At 37.5% G+C, this 18414-nt stretch overlaps 1 long non-coding RNA gene across 1 annotated transcript in view; it reads right to left on the bottom strand.

Moving 5' to 3' along the window:
• The window catches only part of LOC110405247, a 1207595-nt gene that overhangs the window by 1051615 nt on the left and 137566 nt on the right, over window positions 1-18414 (bottom strand). The window contains exon 4 of the long non-coding RNA XR_002442765.1: window positions 2892-2973. This is a non-coding gene — a long non-coding RNA (uncharacterized LOC110405247). The remainder of the gene's footprint in view (window positions 1-2891; window positions 2974-18414) is intronic.

The following is an 18414-nucleotide window of genomic DNA, read 5'->3' on the forward strand; positions in this document are numbered from 1 at the left end:
AGGGCATCTTCCCTACTGTGACCCCCTGAAAAACTGCAGATGCTGAAAGGAGGTACAAAAAGACCTCATCCTCAAAACTGCATCCTGGTAAAAATTTTGATATAAAAACTGATTTCCCTAGAGCCAATTTATTTGAAGTTACAACAGCTTTTTCCCAGGATGTGATTGATCTCAGGTAAGCCTAGAAGGATTCTACCCATCATTTACTATTTTTCCTCTCTTTTTCCCGTTTATAAAGCGTAGGTGCCTTAATGTGGCTGCTGGAGGATTGTCATTGTGTTTAGAACCCAAATATGCACATCAGTTGCTAAATGCTCTGAAGTGCTATGTCACTGATTTTACCTGAGTGATCATACACCTTTTGGTATTCATTACTTTAGATGTGAAAATGTTCTCCTCTAAATCACACTGCAATTTTTAAAAAGATTACCAATTTTAAATTCTGCCAGGTTACAATGCAATTTGGTCTACCACATGTTTTCTGCCATATTGTGCAGCTACAGTTTACTGGTACATTCTCAGCATTTACTCTCTGAGATGGGCAGAGGAGGAGTTCCTACCAACCAGATCCGAGCACTTACTGCACTGGTGACAGGAATAAAAGAGTAAGTCACACATAAACTGGAAACAATCTGTTGTTGAAATAAATTATCTCTGAGGTCCTCTGAGACAAAGGCCAGAACTCAGCAATGAACAGGATTCCTGTTAGCCTTGTGTCCTGCAACCGGCAATTATCATCAACAGCTGTGTCACAGCTAAAAGGACTTCTCCAGAGGATAAGGATCTCTGACCCTTTAGCAAAGGCCCCTGGAGTATTTAGGACAAACAGATTTTGTCAGCAAATCACGTATTTGTTAGGACAAGACACACAATGCCCTCATATTTCTCAAGTTTCTTCAGCTAACATTTATTATTTTAACTTTCTTTTCACCAAAGATTTAGTTCCAATTCTTAACAGAGACTACTTATTGACCCCCAAGCACTGCCATTGAAAAGAAAGGATATAACATTGCTCAAAACCAAAGTAAAAGGAAACAAGAAGAGTGGCAAAAACAAAGAAGTTTCTCACGACACTGCAACTAAAATGTTCATGGATGAAGCCAGCAACTCAAAAGGGGTCAGGGAAGAATTTGGTCTATTCAGAGAGGAAGGCAGAGCTGCAAAGGATTGTTAGAGTCACTCCCTACTTTTTTGTTCAAGTATTACTCAGTGAGAAACATTAGGTTTATTTATGAGTGATTGAGAACAAGGCTGTTATCAGCCTGTATTACAGAAGGGTTTGAAGAAAACTGCACTCTAGCAGGAATCAAATTTCTAGAAAATTTCTGTTCCATATGAGAATCTGGAATAGGAACTTTCAACGCATCAAAGTTTTGAGATTTGTGGATCAGGCACAGAACTTTGGAAGGCTTCTAGAATCTCTAATTCAAGTAAAATAAATACTATGCCAAGCTCTTTAACAGCTTTGATTTTGTTGCTTTATTCTGCAAAAACTTACTGGAAACCTACAGAAATTTTGAAAAGCTTTGCTTGGGAATTATTTTGTCTGATCTTCTTATAAGCTTATGGTTTCCATGCTGCAAACATCATGGATGGTGTAGCAAAAACACTACCATTTGAAATGCCAGATTGCCTGGACATTGAATTCAAAGAATTTTTTCTCTCTAGCTATTAACATCTGAAAGCCCTGCCAGACTTGGAGAAATGCCCCAATTTATAGAAGTCCTCTGTTCGGTTAATGGAAAAATACAGCCTTTTGCCCCCAATCCAGTTGGGTGTGTGAAAGCATAGACATTTCATCCCAATAGAGCATCAGAACACAACACTGAATTTTGTAAGCTCTTAGCATGATTACTTTGCAATTATGGCATACGTATTATGGCAAATCCCAAGTAAATTATGAACTCTGTATATTACAAAGGCACTGTAAAACACTGATTGATTTGGACAGTTTGTAGTTAATTAAGTTCATTTCCAATTCTATCTCTTCACACAATTTCAAAGCATTCTGCATTGAAAGCCCATTTTCAATTAGTAAGGAAGATGAAACAAAAAAGAATTAATTATAAAAGTGGCAATCCCCATTTAAATCTTCATAGTGCAGCAATTATTTATGTTAAGTGTTGAGAAATTGGAGAGTTGTACTTGTCTAATACAGTTTTTTTTTCCTTGATACATATCTCATATATAGTAAATCTGTACAAAGTAGTGGGTTAGTATTTTTTAAATCAATGACTGAATTATTGCTCAAAAATTTGTACAGCACTCCAAGAGACAGAAAAATGTCTGTGCTTGGCTCTAGTCAAATTAAGTGTCTTGGTTTGATTCTTCTCAGTTCTACTGCACTCATATCCTAAGGTAATTCCATTATTTGGACTGAAGCAAAATTCTTCTTTTAAAAAGTAGCGAAGGAATAACATATGCAGAACTTCATGCTGTAGACTGATTGCTTGAAAGCAGCTACCCACTTTTACTCAAGTAGTTGATGGTGTTCACAATGGTATAAACCACCACTACAAATTTCACAGGAAAGAGTGGGAAGAAAGGTTTTCCAGGTAAATTTTTCTAATCTTTTGATGGGTACATGCTAAGATCTTCAAGTCTGGTCACCATTTCCAGATTTTAGTAATTAAAGAACATCGTGCTACCTACAGAATACTTCTGAAAGTGCTCTTTACCAAACTGTCTTCAGAAAGAGTTACAAATAAGATGACACCTTTAACTCAGAGCAACAAGAGCAAAAAAAAATCTGAGGTTCATCCCTTGGACTGCTAGTGTTGTTGTTCTACAAAACAGACCCTTGTTTAACATATCAATACATTTTTCTCCATACAGGCCAAATACCTCCAACGCCAACCAAAAACAGAGAAGAGAAAAAAAAGCATACATACATAGCTGTTGTCATTTTAAAATGGCATCTCTTCATTTGCTGATTGTACTGTCTTCAGCTTTATCAAAGACTCAGCCGTGAACCTGACATCAGAATGAATGATATGAGGTTAGATGTACCTGTAGACGCACAGTTCTATAAAACAACTTTGTTAACTTCATTTGCTAGATTTTAAACTGTCATCTACTGGCCATTTGTCACTGGCATTGATTTCCTGCTCTACAGCCAAGATTAGTGCTTTAACCAGCAACACATGCTTCACTGCCTGATTTGTGGTTGGCTTCTCTTTGCTGTTTTGGTAGCGGGCTTCCTACAACAGAGCAACAGTGGAGCACCAGAAGGGAAAAAGATGGGCACTGGGAAACAGTGATTCAGGGAAGATAGAAGGGTACTGAGGAAGGAAAGGATTTATGAAACAAGAAACAGAAGTTTAAAGGGAGAAAGAAGAAACAAAACAAATGCAAAGAAACAGTCTTGCAGCAGCAATTATGAATGCAGATGGATATATATTAAAAAAAAACAAACAAAAAAAACCAGGAAAACCCTCTGAAATTAGAACAGTCCAAATCTTTTATGTTCCTGAGCTCCCTGCAGTATTTCTGTTCTCAGCTCTCACCAAGCTTTGCTTTGCAGGAGGGAAGAATTTTCCTCACAATACTGAAGAGGTTTTTTTAAGTGCTCTTTACAACACACCAGAAGGTCATCAATCGTTGAAAACCCTGGGAGTCTTTAAGCTGGGCCTGCAGATGTGGCTAGAGCTGACAGCCAGATGTCGACAAGCTGGACCTGTTGACACCATGTAAATGAGAGAACCTTATGGGGTATTCTGGGATATGCTTCAAAAATTTCCTTTTTTTTCTTTTTATCTTAAAGCTTGTTGTCTTTATATGTGGTATTGTCCTTATGTGTGGTATTCTCCAATTCAGAAAAACTGAGATGAAAATCTAAAGAAACATTAAGATTATGGAAGACTGTATCTATCAGCAGCTTATTAGAAGGCATTTCAAAATAAATACTAAAAGAAAATGTCATTTATGTCATTTAGGTAGAAAATTTCTTCACAACAGCACCTTTTTTAATATGCCTAACTGTGCAATCAGTTGCTATATAAGTATTTTAAAGGATATTGTTATTTCTTTTAAACACTCATGCTACAGCTGCAAACGTGCCAAAATTATTTGCTGAGTTAAGGCTTCTCACAGTTGACTTGCACTATAAACAAACATGGACTTTTTTCTTCTCAACCCAATGCATGTTTTCAGAACATGGCAGCTGTTCAGTGTGATAGAACAGGAGAAACGAAGGCGCTACCCTACAATTCTGATACCCCACTTCCACACCCTCTGGCACATGAATGCACTGCAGAGCCCACACACTGAGCTTGCAGCCTGCTGGTAGCAGCAGTCTCAGCCACATGCAGCAGCCTGCATGGCTGTATCCATGCTGGTCTTGCTCTGGTATCCTCACACTACTACTCACATATTGCTCTGGTGCAGGATGAGAGAAGTTCTTTCAGCAGGACAGCCATAGGATGTATACTTATCTATACTTGCAATGCATATATATAGAAATTGATATTTATCCTTTATAAAACTCGGGTGCAACCAAAATAAGAAAAATGAAAAGGTACTGGGGAAGGAAGTCCTGGAATCAAGCACACACTTGCCTGGTTTGAGGAGTTTCCGTGCGCGTGCATGTGAACGTACACGTGTATTACTTTGGATAGCTTTGATCAAATTTGTGCTACTAACATTGCGGTAGTCAATAGACAGAGAAACTACTTCTACTTCAGTTACCTGCTAGCAAAAATCAGAATAGGTAGCCATGGAAAATCTCAAAAATGCTTTTTTTTTTTTTTTCCACATAGAATTATCTTCCTCGGCACCTTATATCCATTTGGATACCAAATTTGAAGCAGAAACAAATTTGTACAGGACTATCTTTTGGCCATTGAATAGACAAAATCAGTGCTTTAGAACATATAGTAGCTTGTCCGTGGATTTCTTTAGAAAACTGAAGCAGGTTGTTATTTGTTTCCAAAAAAAGCACAGTATCAGATGGTCTGAAACTGCCGCAATTAGAATATCCACTGGAATAATATCCTCGAGAGGAAAATAAGAAGCTACCACTGACTTCAGGGTCCCAGCCACTGTTCTTGATTTGAATTAGCTCAAATGTGATGGGGGAGGAGGGAAGGGAACAAATGGTTTCAAGGAGACGTTCTGTTTTGCTAACTGATACAGAGTAAGAAGAACACAGTGCTGAATATGGATACACTTAGCCCCAAAGGCCAAGATAGTCATAACATAGTGTTTACTTGAAAACTGAATTAATTGCCTATCAGTTTAGTATTTTGTATATGTATTATTTTCAGATGAAGGTTCATATATTATTTCAGTAGTGAGATCTCAAATATGCACATACCTATACTCAACAAATTTTGGAAATAAAATTAAAAATTGTATCCCACTGACGTTTTGCATGCTGCAGCTGTAGCACAGGAGCACATTCCTGAGTGCACTCTGAGAGTTATCTTAGAGGAACCCTCTCACTGTTCATCCTGTTCTACGGGATAGGAAGAGCAAAGCTGCTAAGGGGATCAGGCTGCAAGTCCAAGAGATATGCATGAAGCACTTGAGCATAAACTCACTGGATCAGAAGACGTAGAGATGACATCTCCTGCATAGGCAGCCAGCTAGAACAAGGCCCAGAATTTATTCATGGTACAGACTGAAGCTACAAAATAAAAAAATTAAAAAGGTCTTCCTACAAGAAGTTTTTTCCTTCTCTATAGCAGGTATTCTGCAGTTCAGTGCCTTGTAGTGCCACTTCAGAGAGATTCCTTAACTAAGTTAGTTACTGCAGTAAATTATAAAAACTTTGACAAAGTCACAACAGAGCAATCACCATGCAAAATTCCAAGCAAGCTAGAAGGACAGCATTTATTTTACAAAATTTTTTGCTGTAGCTTCCCAAGTGTATCTGGAAGAACTGTTTAAGGGTCTACTTTCCACTTATGCAGGCAAGAATACATATTTTCCAAATCGTTATATCTTTTCTTTTTTTATTTTTTTTCTTCATTTGTCCACGCACACTTGGCTCTTCTACTTAGATTTTTCAGTCAAGGAGCAAGTGTTTACTGCAGCAACTCTACCCACTGCAGTCATAGCAATGACAGAGAAAGAAACAAGAAAGGTGCAAACACTGAAAACTGTGCTTTTCAGGAGCCCCTCAGGTGCTTCCAAGGAGCAGGTTTCTGTCAGTACTGCTCAAGTCACAGAGAACTCAAGACAGGTCTCAAGGAAGCCACAACAACTTCTCCCAGGCATGCACCAATAATGGAACCCTTGCACCATCACTGTTCCTGCATCACATCTAGCAAATCCTCAACTTGTGATCTGCATTTATACACTTTATTCCACTACACAAGCACAAGACACAAATATAAGGCCAAAAAATTGGAACTACTGATGACACTTAAATCAAAAAGTGAGCACCCACTGATATCTACAAAAATAAACCTAGGTCTCCAGTGCCTTAACAACCTCTTCAAATAATAGCAGCAACAAGCTTGAGATTGGGTTGACAGTCATTTACATGCAAGTGTGACCTTTTTACTCAGTGGTGACATTTGTATCCTATTAGCAAAATACTGTATTGTATTTAAGCAATAATTGCATTTTGTACAGAGATAAACGACACGTAAATCAATAAATGACAAGGCCGCAGGCCAAGCATGTTATCGATTTTTCAGTCATGTTCATTTCTGAGCTTAATGCTGAGAAAATAAAGTATATGCTACAATTTTTTACAAGTTGCATCTTTGGGGCAAGACAGAAGTTTTCTGAGTATTAAGAAATATTAAGAAGGATTTTCTGCAGTTGAGAGAAAGAAAGTTAAATGGGGGAGGAGGAAAATAATTTAACAGCTGTAATCAAAGTTAACACACAGTAGCTTGAAAGTAAGTAACAAGTAGATCAATAACAGCTTCAACAACACCCTTGTCATCTCTTCAGTCATTATGGTTAAACAAATCTTGCACGCATACGTATTAGACCACTGGTTAATTTAGTATCATGCATTCAAACACAAGATTTACAGAATTTTCAGTCAGAACTGTTCTTACTGCTTTTGTCCTTTAGTAATGAAACCAAATTATTAAAAATCCACAAACACAGGACCCTGGCAAGTGGCAGATAGTGAAAATACAATTTTCCTTTTATAAATAAGTCAAATTCTACAGTTAAATTTTCAAGGGAATATTTCTCTTCCTGTGGGACCGCAAGGTTTCAAAGGAATACAGAGAATCAGAAAGGTATTGTATTCTGATAATTAAAGGAGAAATAAAAGTTTTCAGGAAGCATGAACTTTTAACAATTCCTTCATTTTGTAACTACGAAAAGAAAAAGAATAATCTGGAATGGAGCAAAGACAGAAATCACTATTTGGTCTCTGAAAAAGACAAGTGTAAGTTGTCTGAATCTTAATAGAGCAATCAATGAAGAAAAACTGCAACACCCATGCACACAGTCTCAGAAGTCCTAGCAAGGTGCAAGCAGTCTTAGTAGCAAAGGTGTCAAATTATCATTTGTGAATGAGACAAGATGTTTAGCTGCTTCTCAGGGTCACAAGAGGCAGTAAATTACTTACACCCTCACTGCTATATCACTGCAGTAAAACTACTGACGTTTTCTAATCTTCATCTAAATCATTAATAAGGTCATTCACTGAGAATATTTCAGGGGACTAACCCTGATATAGGAAATTTTTCTCATAAATTTCTGTGTCACAGCCATAATTTAAGATTACGCTGTTTTTAAGTTCTTTACTGTGGTTGAAAGTAAATTATTACTTGAAAGAAAAACCCTCAACACTGTGTCTATAATGTCAACAAGCAGAGTTCACCTACTCATCCGTATGAGGAATAATTCTGCAGTATTCCTTCATGCTGACCAAATCTTTCTATATAGCATAAAAGCAGCAGACATAGATGTTAATTTCATCCACAATGGCCAATTTTCCCTATACTAGAAGTTATTTTGAATATGGATTATACAATCTAAATGCAGCCATTCAGTGTGTAAGATTCCATAATATCCTACAATTGAATCAACAGGTTAAGACACTTTTCATCTGACTGCGCTAAATTATTGATCTAACAGTCTCTTTTTCAGATTTTAAATCACCCAAACAGAAGGAAAAATAAATGCAATAAGACTTTTCCCGTCTCAGTGAGAAAATATATGTAGGTAGTTTGAGTCCCAACAGTAAAAATAATCACATAGAGTATCCTGCAGTAATCCATCTGATTTTGAATTAACCACTCAAAAAGCAGTTTATTTTTAAAATATGTTTTAGTTTGGTTGTGAGTTGACTGTATAAGTCTCATCCATCAATTCCTGCAGTTTGGGTACTATAATATGAATAATGTATGCCTTTGTCATGTGAATAAGATAACAGCCTTCACTCTTCAGTGCTCTAGAATTCTTGTTCCCAGTGTGACATAAAACAAAACTTTCCTTGAGCAGCTAAAAGGGAATTTAGAATAAATGAATTATGAATACATCAATGGAGATGGATGCTAATTTTTAAAAAAGTGAAGAATACTAGGCAAAACATCAAAATTTATTAAATAGAGTGAGGCCCTCAAAAGTGCCTAAAGATTTAGCTGAAGAGTAGAGCTTTCCTAAAAATGCTTGTATACCTGCAGTGAATATCTTTCTAGGTTACTTCTTCAAAAGCTTCTGAGGTCTCCATGGCCCTTCTCAATAGCCAACAATGAACACACTCCTTGAACGCCAGGTCTGAATTCAGATGGGTTCAATTCTAAGCTACCTTCTCTTATTTTCAGAAAATGTTCTCTAATTTGTTTATGATAGATGCTTTGGCAAACTTCTCCAAAGCATCAGGAAACCGCATCTGTTAAGAAGCGGCTCCAAGGCCGGGCACAACTCCGGTATCTCGTGCACCAGCTCCCAAGTTCCTGTTTGGCAGAGTCACGATTTCTATTTCTGAAACAATCCCAACAGTAAATTTAAACACCTGGTTCAGCGTTAATAATGTGGCAGTTTGGATATGCTTGGATGCAAACTACAGTATCAGATAGCTTTAGTATCATACTTCAGTACAGAAAAGTATGAACTGACAGAAACCACAAGTGAGTGATTAAATAGCCCAGAACATACAACTGAAACCTTTTCCCCTCCCCCTGCCATTTTCCATAAGTTCTTAAGACTTCATTTTACTTTCTTCTCAGGACAAAAAGAATTGGAACCGAAGGAGAACTGGATGAAAAAGAATCAGGAGAAAGCCTGGTACATATTTGCTTTGGGCCAAGAACTGTTTATTTGTCTGGCTTGTTTTTTCTAGGCTTTAACATTTGGGCACACACACTTATTTGGACTGTCACAATTGTTTAAGGCAGTCAGTATCTGACATATGACTAAAGATTCATAAAAGAGCCAGGAGTAGAAGAGTTAAAGAATTTCAGGTGAAATTGGAGAGGTCTGGGGAGAAGGGTGGGAAAAGAAGAATAAAACAGAGAGTTGATCATATTTGATACTAATTTCTTATAGTAACAAATACAAGAAAAATAGAAAATATTAGAAGTAAAAAATTTACAAAAGTACTTGGATATAGCATATATATCTCTTCATTTTTAAGGGGTTAAAAGAGCTAAATAAGATATGTTTCAGAGAACTGTAGTTTTCTAGTAATCCAAAATGATTTTCAAAATATTTTTTTTCTGTGGCAGAGAAAACTGCACTTTAGAATAACTTGACAAATCTGACTTGCTGTCTTATCCTTTGATAAAAATCAGCAATCTCAAAAGATAATTTATTCACACAGATGTAATCAGCATCCCTGCTATACTGTTCACAGGTTTGCAGTTTCCAAAAACCTTGACAGCAAACCTTGGCCTGCTGGCAATGGTGAAAAAGCAGCCCATCATTTTAATGGCAGTGGGCTTTGGCTTTTAATCTTACGGAAAAGAAAACGTCCCTGCTTCAGACAGAGAATTCAGTCTTCAGGCCTTGGTTTGACCTTTAAGTCACAAGGAACCGGGAGAAATGCCACAGATGGGATAATGGTTAATGATGTTCATCAAGGTGCAGTGACATCACACTGGAAGAAAAAAAAAGCCATACTCCTTCACTGTGCTGTTATTCTTGTTAGAAATAGAAAGTCACAAGCACTAAGCAGATGATAACATTTGTTTTAAAGGAAATGTTAATTGAAATTGGCACGCCGCTGCTCACAGCTAGGAAAAGGACCCCAAGAGATCAGTAGAAAGAGGAGGAAAAAAAGGAGAGAGTTTTGCCAGATAAGCACTAACTCCCAGCCAGCAGTGGGGAGGGCTCTGTGTCTGGTAATCCATTTTTAACTACAGCAAGATTAACTTTGACCTGAATAAAAAGCCTTTTCTAACATGCAGGAAGTCTATTATCTGCTCAATTCATAGAAGAGGGAGGTGAAGGAAAAAACCACAAAATCTACTTAAAACTACTATTTTTTTTTTTAATACAGATACTGGATCTGAAAATCTCAAAGCAATCAAAAACTATTTATCTTAATGCTTGACATATCGTGTTTATCATTTAATCATTCAGAAGTGCTGACAGGTTTAACTACAGCCTTCAGAGGCCCAGAAAGATGAAAAAGTCATGAATCTGACCACCCAAACACAAATCTTGAAAGATAGATTTCACCTTCCTTCCCAGCACATTAGATCCATTAAGCCTATCTTAAGGTCCACTTTTAAACAGAACACCAAACTAAAACCAATAAAACCCCCTTTTAAAAATCTATATCAAGGACCAAAGTTTGCTTACAGGCTAGCAGTAACCTATATCACCCTCACTCTACGTTAATTATTGCTTGATAAAAAAGGAGCTTTACAGGTCTGCTGGAACACTATAGATACTGAATTACAGTTATAAATAAAAGATTCAGATGTCAGTTACTGCAGTAGCTGAAGGACACTGAGCAAGCAGTGAGACAGAACAATCTCAGACAGCTTCTTAGAGTGCACTGCCAAGCCTGAGCACTGGCATGCCTATGATTGAGGAGTGTGGCATTTTTCCCAGAGAAAAATCTCCAGGTGGAAGACCTCTGGAAAACTCTTACTGTTATGCTCTTTCTCATATGCATTCTTTAGGTATGAATAACCACTACACCTTAAGCTGTTCATTTCTAAGATCTTGTTCATTCACAAACACAGAGATTTATCCAAATGCTTAATATACTTCCAATTTTATGAATATCAGATACCTGAATGTTTTGAGAAGCTGCACTTAAGAATCCCATCAGTGAAAAACCTTTCATCAACTTCAGCAGAAAGAGATATGAAACACTACTCAAAGTAACTACTTTGATCCAAGTAGCCCACCATTTTGAGGAACATGGCAGACTTTTCTTTCTTGTTACAGTTTGAAAGTTATCTGCTGACGTTTGGGAAAAAACCCACTGGGCAGCAGTTATGTAAGACCAGTCTGGATGTTCAGTTTTCTCTCTAGGTAGATTTATTCACGTGTCCAGCCAAGAAAAAGAATAAAAATAAAAAAATCAATACAACATATTGAAGATGGAGTAAAAGTCACAGTCCCATGACAGCCACTCTTTGTAGGATTAGAGCCCTTGGTGAAGTACATGGCCTTGGCAGTTGGTCAATTCACTTTGTTTGTTGAGCAAGGTTAACCCCTTCCCCAATCACAGTATCGTTTTACTACTTCCAGATGTCAATACAGCATGAATGGGTCTGATCCAAAATTCATATTGTTCAGTAGGATGCACTCATTTATTTTAAGGTGGTTACCACCGAGATTTTCCCTAATCTTTGTTCTCTCCTTTGCTCCTCTGGGTTTATTTTCCTTTACCACGTGAAGGGAAATGCAAAACCCTGGTCTCTTTCTCTTCCTGCTCACTTTTTGCTCTCTTTGGGTATAATCCTGTTTCTAGATTACATCTTGTTCCAACAGTTTTTTGTGTGAAATCAAAAAACTACTTTCCCCACTGCAAGAAAAATACCTCCTGAGCCACTCTAATGCCTTCCAGAATTGACAAATGAATGAGAAAATATTGTCATTATATAAATACCACCTCTCTGAAAAGCAGCTTGTAAAAATATGCAAGACCTGAAACAGTTAAAGCCTCTCCATACAGAAAATGAATTTTGTTAACATTAAAAACAGTTTAATAGATTTTCTTAGAAAAAAAAAAAAACATGTTGATACTCAAGCTGATTAGTAGTTACAATATCCATTGCTCAGAGAAGAGATATGACACCCTGCTGCAGCTCTTCTCTGACCTGAATGAGCTGTCTTCTTTCAAATGGGAACACTCAGTATTGTCTCTTTTCATATTTTTTGATTTTGCAGCAAACTAATGCTTTTAAGAAAACGGAATGCTTAAGACAAAAATAGGAAGAAAAAAAAAGAATGTGCTACAGCTATGGAAATAACTTATTCATATCCTAGCATGTAAGAGCCACTCTCAGCCAGATATCTGCCTATGACAAAACTCTTCAGGAAATCAGCTCCTATAATAGAACATATTTGGAAAGGTAAAGATGATAATCTATCTAAAATACACACAGTGGGCTTCTTTCTTTATGCTTTTATAATTACAGCATTAAATCCTATGCTTTTTAATGTATTAGACACACAGAAGACATAGGACACTCGCTTAATGTTACACAGAAAGAAAAAAGCTACAGCTTTACAAAAGAATTTGAGAGTGGGATTGGCTTTTACTGTACATATCTGCACTGAGTGTCCTTCTGAGAAACAGGAAGAAAAGGAAGATACACTGTTAATAGAAAGATCATTTTTTTGCAATAATATGTCTGTTGACTATTATTATCAAATAGTGCCTTTGACTATGTTCTATTTGAATGAATATTAAATGTGGCTATTTGAAAGATTCAATCAGGTAAAAACCCAAGCTTTGATATAGGTATATAAATGGAATTTTATCCTAGAGCAAGAATTAAGAGGATACTGATAATAAATAATTAGACGCTGCTAGGATTTCTTCCATGAATTCCAAAATCCAAAATAATTTCCATAGTTTCTAAACAGACAAAGAAGTAAGGGTTTTCTATCAATCTTTTTTTTTTTTTTTTTAAGATGGTGGAGACTGCACTTCTCACCTGTAATTGCCAGTAATGCTTTTTATCACTATCAATATTCATTCTCGATTTTATACAGCTGTGAAGTGAAAAAGCAGTTACTGCCTACAGCGCAAAAACAATTACCCACAGAATACAGTGTATGGTTCTGAACGTGTTGAAAGTCTAAAATTAACGCAGCTCTGATCACCCCTCCACATCAGAAGGAAAAAAAAGGAGAAGAACAAATACCATGCACATAATTCTAAAAGTCTACTTTAAACCTGTGTTCTGAAATTAGGGGTTAACAGAACAGTATTTCTGTTCAGTCTCTGGCACTTTCATTATGCCATCAATTATTAGAGTGCCATCTTCTAACAGGAATTTCATCATGTATTCATATTGGTGAGCACAGTCATTTAGCAGCCACAACAAATTGAGCTCAGCAGGCTTTATTTCAAAAACTACAATGGTGTCAAGTGGTCAGTCCTTCACTTTTAATTTCTGGATATATGAGATGCAAATTGCCTGGTCTCTCATTCTAACAGCCAGTCACAGCAAATAGTTACAATTACATTCTAACATACTCTTAACTATGGGTAAACAACATTATAAATCTGAGGATGGGGCAGCTAGGATCACAAAGAAAAATCTGTTGTAATACAAAAATACATGGTACATAGAACATAAATATGTATGTATGTACTATGTACATTATTCACACGTGATCAAATTCATTTAAAAAATATGAACGGTCATGAATATTCTCCTACTTTATCAGTGTTCTATGTCTATATTTGTAGCCTGAAATGCATCTTGCTACAGCAAGCCATTTCTAAAGCTGAGTTGCAGACACCTGCTTCCATCTCCAGCATACCTAGCTATTGACCTCATGGCACCTTAGGTTTGTTCCCATTTCGACAGAAGACTTTGAAAAAGATGCCGAGTCTAATTGCCAGCTGTATTTTCCTGTTTGCACATGAAAAGTTGGCAGTGAATTTGTCTGTAACATGAACCAGGATAACTTAGTGTATTTAAGCTCAGCAAAATCAAAGGAAAATGTTCAGCTGACTTCACTGTGAGATATTGCAAGAAGCAGAAGGAGTTAATTCTTACCCGGCTTGTTTTATGTCAGATACCTCCAGCCTCATTTACATTTACTGTTGCAGCATTACTTAAATTAGAAGGTTATACATCATTCAATAAAATGAAAAATTAACTCATGGAATTATTTTTATTTTATTTTCCTCGGTTGCGGTTTAACTCCAGAGTAATTTGAAAGAATTATCTCAGAATACACTTCCAAATGAATAATAGCAGAACCTACTAGTTTATCACTACCTAGTTATCTTCTCCATTCACAGACCAGTCCTCAAATTTCAGGCTCTTGTTTCACATTATTCTAGTTCACTGCTTATTGAACATCTTCACAGGTCGCTCTCAAACTAATGTCTCCAATTTAATTCCATGGAAGCTACAATAGACACAAAGAGCACATGAACGCTATTTGATAGTGCACATGCTGAGCTACAAAACACTATTTTTCAACATAGTCACCACCAGTAGCTATGTATTTTCAACAGTGACAGACAAGATCCTTCATGCTGCACCAGCAGAGCTGACCCACAGTTTCACAGCTGATAGGATAGCATCATTGTTCGGAAAATTTTGTCTATGCAGTCTGTCTTTCATTGGCCCAAACAGATGAACATCAAAAGAAGCCAAATCCTAACTACACAGTGGGTGTGTTAGAACAGTCCACCCAAGATTGGCAGTGTGCTCCATGGTCTTCAAACTGGTATGGAGGCTGGTGTTTCAAAGGAAAGGTTGTCCTCTTCTCTGGCCCAACACAGGAATTTTCAGTCTTTTGCTTAGGCAGTGTCATGATACAGCAGTCAGAGTTGATGGTTTGTCGAGGTTCCAGGAAATCTGGGAAGATCACACCTTTCCAATCCCAAAAGGCAATGCACATCACTTTATCTGCTGAGGGTTGCATCTTGAACTTTTCTTCAATGGGGAATTCACATGCTACTCGGACCGCTGTTTTGATTCAGAGTTGTATTGTTGCTACCACATCTCATCACTAGAAATGATGTGATCCAAGAAACTGTCACCTTCAGCCTCATATTGGTTCAGTAGGTCCTGGGAAACTTGCATACGGCATTTTTTCTGTTCCTGTGTGTGCATTCATGGGACCCACCTGGTGCAAATTTTGTTTGCATTGTGGTCACTGTGCTCACAGCTATTGTTTGGTCTCCAGAAATATTCAGCTAGTGTTGATGTGCAAGTGCTGTTTATTCTGCATGAGAGAATTCAATGACACATCTTCACTTCATTCATACTTCCATGTCAGATGCCAATTTATCAGACTGCCCCGCTGCTGCCATCTGTTGCACAGCAACAAAATGAAGTGGAATGTTGGTGAGAAGATTTAACCTCTACTGCCATCCCGCCAGCACCTGTCTCTGACATTATAGGTGAACGTAATAAAACAGGAGGTTTTGCTTTCAGAGTAGCCCTCATAATTTCTTTCCTTCCAGAGCAGACAATGAAGTTTTCTCAGTAGACAGATGTTACGTGTTGGTTTCTGCTCTCATGTGGCACTGAAGATAAACATTAATATTTAGGAATTGTTCATCTCATATTTGTTCACCCACAGCATACCTTCAATAAATACCTGAGTGAAGAAACAGGTAATTTCTTCCTCCTTCTGCACTACCACCTGGCTGCCATCCACTTACCTGACCGCCTGCCCGCTGTCACATCCCTGAAGAAGCACTGTGCAACTGTGACAGGGGTTTCACAGCTAATTCATGCAACATCAACTCAGTCCAGCCTTTCTACTGAATAAATTACAAGTGATGGAAAGAATTTCAGTGGGTTGCCCATGGGAAGCAGAATATTTATTTCAGCAATTCACCAATTTCCGAATAGTCCTAAGTTAGTTGTCAACACAGTAAGACTGCAGTGCTGGTTCACTGTTATTGTAGCAGATGGTGAGGACTTGTTAAAGCAGAATGAACTGCTGCTTAGCCTTTGTAATAAATTAAAACTTAAGTCTTGAAAAGTGAATTCAATCAAAAGCAATAAAAACAGAAATGTGAAGTGTAGACCTTTGACAAATTTAATATACACACATATACTTTATGTGCACTTAGGCCATCTTCTGAGAAATGCACAGCAGTGACAGTTTTTCTACATGAAAAAGATTTTGTTTTTATACATATTTCAGATTTCCAGTCATAGTTCATTTATCACTTTAATATTAAATCGTTAAAGCTGCAAACATGTCTTCAAGATTTGGCGTGACACTCAAAACTCCATAAAAGACCTCCAACAAATACATGAAACAGATTGCAAATACCTAATTAAATATAACGGTCAGCTTTGCATGTAAGAGTTGTGTTTGGATGCATTACATTATTATAGCTGTCTGTGGAATAATTCTCTTAAAAATAAGAGAAAATTTCACTTCCTGGTTCAAATCCTCCCAGAAGACAACAATGCTCAGTGACATGCTTCAAATCTCATGTTTTTATCCCCACATCATAAACACACACATGTGGCCTTTATTTTGCAAATAGCTGCTGTATAGCAGAACCATTGCAATACACTTACTGAATGACTGATGCTAAATAAAGATCATTTCTGTTTCTCAGACTACAACCGTTTTTTCTTCCCGCATCTCTTAATGTCTGTACATCATATGACATCTGATCTGTTCTGTTACTTGCATGGATTTAAACCAACAGTCTTGATGAAACAAACAATTCTTATCCTATTTTACAGATGAGGCAGAAGGATGATGAGGTTGTTTTTTCCCCCTTTTCTTTTACAAGGCATTTGGATGCCTATCTGCTCAGCAAAACAAAAGAAAGCGCTTCATTAAACACTGCTATTTACACAAGTAAGTTTAAAAATCAAGGCAGATGTTCTTTAACTAAGATGCTTTTGGAAATTGAATTTATGCCTCAGAGCAAACACAGATCCATATTTTGAAATATTGGCTATGGTAGCACTGAAAGGTCACCTAGGAAGTTCTCAGCACAACTCTATCTGCTGGGACAGCCTTTCTTCTAATCCCAGCCCAGGAAATTCTCAGGCCTTTCTTCCTATCCACAGCTTCCAATTTCCCCTTGCCTTTATTTCCTCTCTCCTCTCACCCTCTCCTGCTCCAGAAATGCTCATTTTACTTTGAGACATCTACCATCCTTGCTGAACCTTCTACCAAATTATATACAAACAAATCCTCACTCACCACAGTTTTTATTACTAATTTGTGTTTCTGGACTCCCAAAGTACTATGGAAGTTGCTCAGCATTCCTTTGCACTTGCACAGTGCCTAGAAAATTTCTCCCTGATCCACTTCTTTGGTTACTATGAAGACAGAAGTAACAGCAAAATGATGGAGGATGAACAAGTCTAATAAGAAAAACCACACACCTATAGAAAATTAAACCATACCGTCTAGAACCTCTGAACTCAATGCAATAAGTGTTTGTGGTTACATTTCCTCATTAGCTTATTTAATGAGGAAGCAAATCACAACTTTTCTCCTTGATGCACATGACAACACCCTGTTGAACATCCAAGTTGAAACTCTACTGGTGTAGAAAATAGGGGTAAGAAAGAAGCTTTAAGATTGCCCACATGGCAAGAGAAATTTACTGAGACTTAGAAAGAAATTACCTGGATTCTCTTGATGTACATTACGAAACCATATAAATGCCTATTTAGTATGCTAAATGTTCATTTTGATTGGTACTGTTATTTGGTCCAAATGTAAAGATCTGCTCAGATTTTCCAGCCTTTCTGGGTTCCAAGTATGCATTCAGTCTTTGTCAGTCTTTCTCTGCACTGCTACTGCTTTTTTTCGTGTATTTTATCCCTCTTATTTCAGTCCTGAATTTTTTCTCTTTCCATACCAAACAGAATTTTTTCCAAGTGAACAGGTTAAGCTGTGTCACTACAAGGCCAAGTATCTTCCTCTCTGTGACAACACAGAATCATAGAATGGCTTGGAAGGAGCCCCAAGGATCATTAAGTTGCAACCCCCTGCCAATGGCAGGGCCACCAGCCTCCAGATCTGATACCAGACCACGTTGCCCAGGGCCCCATCCAACCTGGTCTTGAATACCGCCAGGTACAGAATATCCACAGCCTCTCCGGGCAGCCCGTTCCAGTACCTCACCACTCCTTCTGTAAAGAACTCTCCCCTGACATCCAGTCTAAACCTTCCCTCCTTGAGCTTAAAACCATTTCCCCTTGTCTCATCACTACCTACCCTAGTAAAAAGTTGATATCCCTCCTGTTTATAATCTCCTTTTAAATACCGGAAGGCTGCAATGAGGTCTCGTCGCAGCCTTCTCTTCTCCAGGCTGAACAAGCCCAGCTCCCTCAGCTTGTCTTTGTAGAC

Source organism: Numida meleagris, chromosome 12 (assembly GCF_002078875.1).
Source record: "Numida meleagris isolate 19003 breed g44 Domestic line chromosome 12, NumMel1.0, whole genome shotgun sequence".
In the NCBI taxonomy this organism is placed as follows: domain Eukaryota; kingdom Metazoa; phylum Chordata; class Aves; order Galliformes; family Numididae; genus Numida; species Numida meleagris.